We start from the raw sequence: 7,006 nt of genomic DNA on the forward strand, positions 1-7,006 counted from the left end.
CTAACCATAGACAAATGAAAAAACTCACCATCTGATCGGATTTACCCAATAATCAATCAGTTTCCGAACAACAGTGAGCGTTATCAGAATTAGATTCCGAACATTCAGATCATGACCAGGTAAACTCGATCATATGGCGCGTTTTTTAATGACTTGAGTAAGTGTTCGAGTATTTGAGTGAGATAAAAGTCGTTTTCTCGTTAGTTTAACCATTAAGTTCATCGTATTAAAATTTGCTTGAACAGCGGTTCGAACCACATCGAAGTGGTACTAACACTAAAAAAGTTTCCTAACCATTCTGACTACCTCTTAAGACGTGTTTATTACAACATTGTTCTTACTGATCCATAGTACTCCTTGACATTATAAGATGGGATTTAAATCATCTTCTGAATAGTAGTCTACTAAGTGTTGGTATCCAACAAATCTTCCTCGTTTGTTCCTGTGTTTATTGATTGCAATAAGCATGTATATTAATTTATTACATTTCCCTATTCGTTTATTATTATAAAAAAGTCTTTACTCTGGTTGCAAAAATATAATAAGAATTTTTTTCAATTGTGCACGTCTATTTTAATATTTTACAAAGTTTAAAAGAAGTTAAAATAATTTACAGGTTAGCTCTGATTATAAGACGTTCTAAAATTGTTTTAGACTGTTCTAGCAATAGACAATCAAAAAACACCATTGTTTCCGAAAAGTCTTTATATATCAGTTTTTTGACATTACAATAGTTAGTTAATGTAGGAATAGTTATTTTCCATGTATCTCTAAATGGAACATTGCGGTAAGTGTATTTACTTTAGAAAAAGTGAATTGATTATTTACTAGGAAAATATTATTTTCCGCTTCTACAGCAACAAAGAAATATATCTAAATCCACTAGGCGATTCAATACGTCAAGAAACTACAAATAAGTTCATCTCTGTGATGTTATATTTTCCTCATCTCCGCTCATTTACACCTCAAACACTTAATCGATTCATTCATTCAGTCAGCTCAAAAAAACTGCCCTGACAACACAATAATTTCAGTTACTCTATGCCGGTTATTCTTATACTATCCAATATCTAAGCTGCCTTTAGTACAGCTGGGGTTGATCCATCTAATCAGCATTTGGTTACTGGAAAAAACTGATAGTCAAATTCAGAAAACTGAGAAAAATTATTATTACAGATCCAGAATCTTTGATTACATTACCTGGACATTAAAATAGTGATAGTAATTAGCAAATTCAACTTAAACCCTCTACCAGTTCTCAACCCATTCCTGAAAAATCAAACGATAAATATCATTAGTTCGAAAAGAAAAATTTCCTCCATAAGCACATAGACTACTACAAAAGCTTGTTAAAGGAAATCAACAAATTGAGGGGAAACCTGGGAGATAAAATCCACCTGAAAAAGAAATAATAAGAAGAAAAGAGAAAAAAACGAACCAAATTTTATCAAGTTAAGAAAAGATTAGATAGAAAAAATGTTATAAACAGATTAAAAAATGACTCGTAATATGAAGCCGTACATTTAGAAGAAGAGAAAAGGCTCTACATTTTTTATATGTCATCATAATCATGACAAGGATGCAGTTAGTCATAGCTATATTGAGCAAAATACGAGGACATATTGAAAAATTCAGCGAACCTGCAACGTCTCTAGACCTTTCAAAAAAATGTTTCCTCTTGCTCTGCAAGCAATACCTTCACAGCTTTTATTACCTCCTCGTTGGAAGAAAATTTACGACCTTTTAAACTTTTTTTCAGTTGACGAAAGAGATGATAGTCGGACTGAGCCAAATCTGGTGAATAAAGGGGGTGTTATAGTAATTCAAACCCTAAATTGCGTATTTTTGCATGGCAACATGAGATTTGTGTACAGGAGGCGTTGTTTTGCAAAAACAAAACACATTTGAATAGCTTTCGCGTCTTTTCTCTTTAATTTTTTTCACATAGAGTGGTCAGTAATGTCGAATAGTAATCTCCAGTTATTGTTCTACCCTTATCCAAAAAATCAATTATGATTACTCCATGGCAAAACTGAATCCAGCAGATTTTTGGACACGAATCTTCTTAGGTCATGGAGAACCAAATTGTCGCCACTCCATCGATTGTTGCTTTATTTCTGGATCGTAGAAATGTACTCAAGTCTCATCCGTAGTAACAATTCGGTTTAAAAAGTCTACATCGCACGCTTTTGGTCAACATTCAAACTTTTGGGGATCCATTTTGCAGCAATTTTTCTCATGTCCAAATTGACGTGAACAATATGATTAACGCGTTCGTATGAAATATTCAGTCTTCAGACAACCGTTTTAGTCCAATTCGACGGTCTGATAAAATCATGTCATGAACTGCATCGATATTTTCGGGGACTGACACAGAAACTGGCTTTGCCGATCGGTCATCATCTTCAATAGAAAATTTACTTCTTTTGAAGCTTGCAGTCCAATTTTTCACAGTCGCATACTAAGGACATTGATCACCAAGGGTATTAAGTATATCTTCGTAAATCTGCTTACCTCTTAACCCTTTTACACACAGATACTTGATGATGGCTCGATACTCCAATTTTTCGATTTTCACAATTTTTTCTTTTAATTTATTGCGTAACTCTGATTTACTTTTTTGACGTCAAACTTGACATTGACACTTCCAATAATTTATTGTTCGTTGCTTTGGGAATATTTTGTTTATGCATGGATCTGGTCTAGACTAACTAGATATCAATACATCCTCGTAATGATACCTAATGCTCTCTTATTTACTCAGAGGTGCTAGAGATTCTATACATGAAATTGCTAGTTTGTTGTTCCACATTTTTTGATATAACTAAAGCGAAAATTATACAAAACGAACTATTAGACTTCAATATATATGTAAGACAATTACTCCATTTCAAAATAACCATTTTTAGAAATCAGTTCTTTACATTTTTCGGTTAAAAAACACTTGAATTTAATACCGAAAGCAAGAGTCATACAACATCGAATAGAAATTCTATAACATCCTATATATACGAGTACATAAAATAGAGTTGCAGGTTAACCAATCTCATAGAAGTGACTAGAAAATTCCAGTTTCCTCAAAAAAAACGACAAAAAATTCTCATAGTGTCAAATAATAAAGAGACATTAACAATATCCGAAAACATCATATCATATTCAATTTTGCATGTTGACAAGTGAAAATATGATTCATATCTTTTATATCTGAAAAGTAGTAAAAAAAATAATTTTCACTTACCTTCGAGTTGTCCTATCTAATCGAGTTTCGCTTTACTAGACACACTGTTTACACTACCACTACACCAACATTCACAATGACACTGTTTGACGCGCGTTTCGATAACCAAGTTATCGTCTTCAGAAAATAAAACCTATTAACTCGACTAACTTATTTTATACTAAATTTTCCTACCCTGCCAGAGAAACTTTTCCTGCGAAAAATAATTCCAGCGGAAAAACTTCCTTGGCGGGAATCTTCACATTCATTCCTTAACTAGTAAACTATAGAGTGGGCTATAGGAATAGGCGTTTTGTTCCTATTGACACTGTTCTTACTATAACAAGTTCAATGCTTTCAAATGCATCCAAAAAGTTATAATTGGATACATTTTATAACATTTTACATTACATGACTGGCAATACTTGATTTTTTGGTCCGTTCATTTTTAAAATGAGCTATGTGCTCTTTAAACCGAACAATAACGAATCTTTTAGTCTGCCCAATATACTTTTCGCCACAATCACCACAACTAATTTCATATACATATACCACTTTTTTCCAAATTTGGTATTTTATCCTTAGAATTGCCCAATAATTATATATTGGATTTAGAATCCAATTTAAAACCCATTCCCTTCGAATAAACAGATATGAAAGGTACCAGAACAAATATAAACTGTTTACTGAAGACGTTAACTTGATCATCGAAACACGCGTTAGACAGTATAATAGTGAATATTTAATAGTGATAGTATAGACAGTGTGCTCAGAACGCAAATATGTATAGACCAAAATTATTTTCAGTACAAAAACGGATTTTACAAACAAGACGAAGGAACAGCAATGGGCAATTATCTATTATTTATTTATCATTTATTGTTTAAGGCTGAATTATTCATAAGTAATTTTTAACAGCAAATTAGTCAAGAGCTTTAGTATTTTCATAGGGTACGTATATGGATGATATTTTCGCTATATTCAATTAGAAAAAAGCAAACGTAGATTTCATTTTTGAGCTCAATTCAACATGTCCATCCATAAAGTTCACTTATGAAAGGGCAAATAATGGACAGCTACCCAGATATTTTAGTCATTAAGAATAGTAATAGGCTAGAATTTGATGTATTTAGGAAAAATACCGCTACCTGCAGGTACATCCGGCTGATTCTTTTCATTATGTCCAACATAAGACGGCCAGTTTCCATTTCCTTTTATTAAGGATGTAGCTGTACTCAACTGATAAAAGAATTTTAAATAGGTTAATTAATCGTCATAGGTTAAAAAAATATCTTGAAGAAACCACCTATTCCAAAATCAAAATGGAAAACAAGAAAAATATGCTCTGGTACCTACCTCTTAATTCTGTTTATTCGAAGGGATAGGAAAGAATTTTTAATACAATGGGTTTTAAATTGGTTTATAACTGTATAATTATTATCCTAAGGATAAAACACCAAATTTGGAAAAGATTGGTATATATGAAATTATCTGTAGTGATTGTGACGAGTATGTCGGGCAGACTAAGAGATCCATTAATATTCGGTTTAAAGAGCACATAGCTCATTTAAAAAATGAGCGGAGCAAAAAATCGATTATTGCCGATCACACTGCCAGTCATAAACACGAAATAAATATAAATAATGTAAAATTTTTGAAAATGTATTCAATAATAAATTTTAATTAGTGTGTTGAGTATGAATATCACCAACGGTTCCAAAAATTCCAACTTTCGTTCTATATTGTAATTCTATTATCTTTCAAATTTTAACATTAATATATATTTACACACGTTTTGACATATCCTAAGATACCTCCATCAAATACTCCCAAACATATAGTGTGAAATCTGCTTATGGAATAAAATTATTATTTTCCTTTCCTTTTTTTATTAAAAAGTTTTTGTCATAAACAGCTAAAACTGTCTAGATTAGAAACAAAATCTTTTAATTTTCCAAGTATTGAATTTTCAATTTTAAATAAACAATTACTGATTGCGCGCTTCATACTTGTTGAAGTAATAATCTATCATTAAACTGAGACTCTTCGAAATGAAATTAGGAAATAATTACTGAAGTCCAATTGACATGGCAAGCATTTAATTTAATTTAATCAAATATATTCTTAATTGCCTTATATTTCACAAAAATTTAATGTTTAATTCAAAGACCATGGACATGTTAAACTATTTAAACATAAACTATACTTTGAGAATAATGCTGGGTGCATTCCACTAAGCGTTCACGGCTCCTGAAATATTTTTTTGGACGTTCCACATAGCGACTACGATCGTTGTGGTCGCGCGAGAACATCATTCATAACGTCATAACTAACATTCACGTTCACCCTTGTCAAGAGGTCGGTCGAAGTGAGCGTTGAAAGAATTAGCAGAATTTTCAAAACACAAGCAAAACAGATTGCAACCATGAGAATCTACCTCATTATTTGATGCGGTAGAAGATATTATAAGTGCCGTTTAAACATTCTTGTGGTGCATGGAAGTTCAGTAGGAATACGTCATTAGACTTAAATAATGAAAGCTTACTTATATAAAGGACAATTGAAAAAATAAAACTATACAAGATGCTTAATTGGAAATAAAGTACCTACTATGCTATACTTGTATTGATCACCTGTATATTCAACTTTCTATTCAAACTACGTTTATGGATTTTAAAAGTTCTCGAAGAATGTTTCCATAAGTAGTTTCACAGTATATATACATTTATAATACCTGACGATTTGCATTCATTAAAATAAGAAAATAATTAATATTCATTGAGTTGAAAGCATCAGAATTGCTTATTAAATATGTATAACATCTAAATTTATTTGAATCACATTCGTGTTAAGTGATATATGGCGTTGGCATCTCTCCTGACACTATTACTTAACTATCATTGTTAAATATTTGGAGTCAAATAAAAAGGTTGAATAAAATAAGATAATACAAAAGTTAATAGAACCTATGATTTATTCGAGTAATGGTTGATATTTACATATATGATAACATTTAATTCTAAATTACCAAACTATAATAGCTGTTCAAACAGGAAAATAGAAATAAAATAATGCAATACGATTTCTATTATATATTAAAAAACAAAATTACAAAAAACAAGAGAGCTAAAGCAAACGTTATTTACAACAACTAAGTTGTTTAGAGTAAGTAGTACTAGCACAAACAATATACTTTATAAATAATCTTTGACAAAACGATTGCGTTTTATGATCAGAAGGCTTCATTAAAATTTATCTACTTTGCTAGAAAATAACACAGTTTTGTGAATTTCTACAAAAAATCAATACCGAAATGAAACTATCTTACCAAACAGTATATATATATATATATATATATATATATATATATATATATATATATATATATATACATTGTATTTCTTCAGTTCTTCAGGCATGTATTAACAATTATATAGTTAAAAATGAAACTGGTATATAATGATTCTAAAATAATTGTCACTCATACAGTTGTAATCAAAACACACAACACTGGAGTTTGTATGGATAGTATCACTACAATAAAAATTACTAGGCAACTATACACCATGTACAACTAGAATATAGTTGAACAATATACATTAAAAAAAAGTAGAGATTTATATATAAAGACTTTTATAAAAAGTGTATCGAACGTGTTTAGATTTAATTTTTTTATTAATACATTGCTACTAAAATGATTTTGAAATGAAACATAACAACCCAAACTGAATTTTCTTTGTATATAACTTTAGATATCAAATTAGGATGAAATTAAATTAATATAAGATG

This window comes from Diorhabda sublineata, chromosome X (genome assembly GCF_026230105.1).
Source record: "Diorhabda sublineata isolate icDioSubl1.1 chromosome X, icDioSubl1.1, whole genome shotgun sequence".
NCBI lineage: Eukaryota > Metazoa > Arthropoda > Insecta > Coleoptera > Chrysomelidae > Diorhabda > Diorhabda sublineata.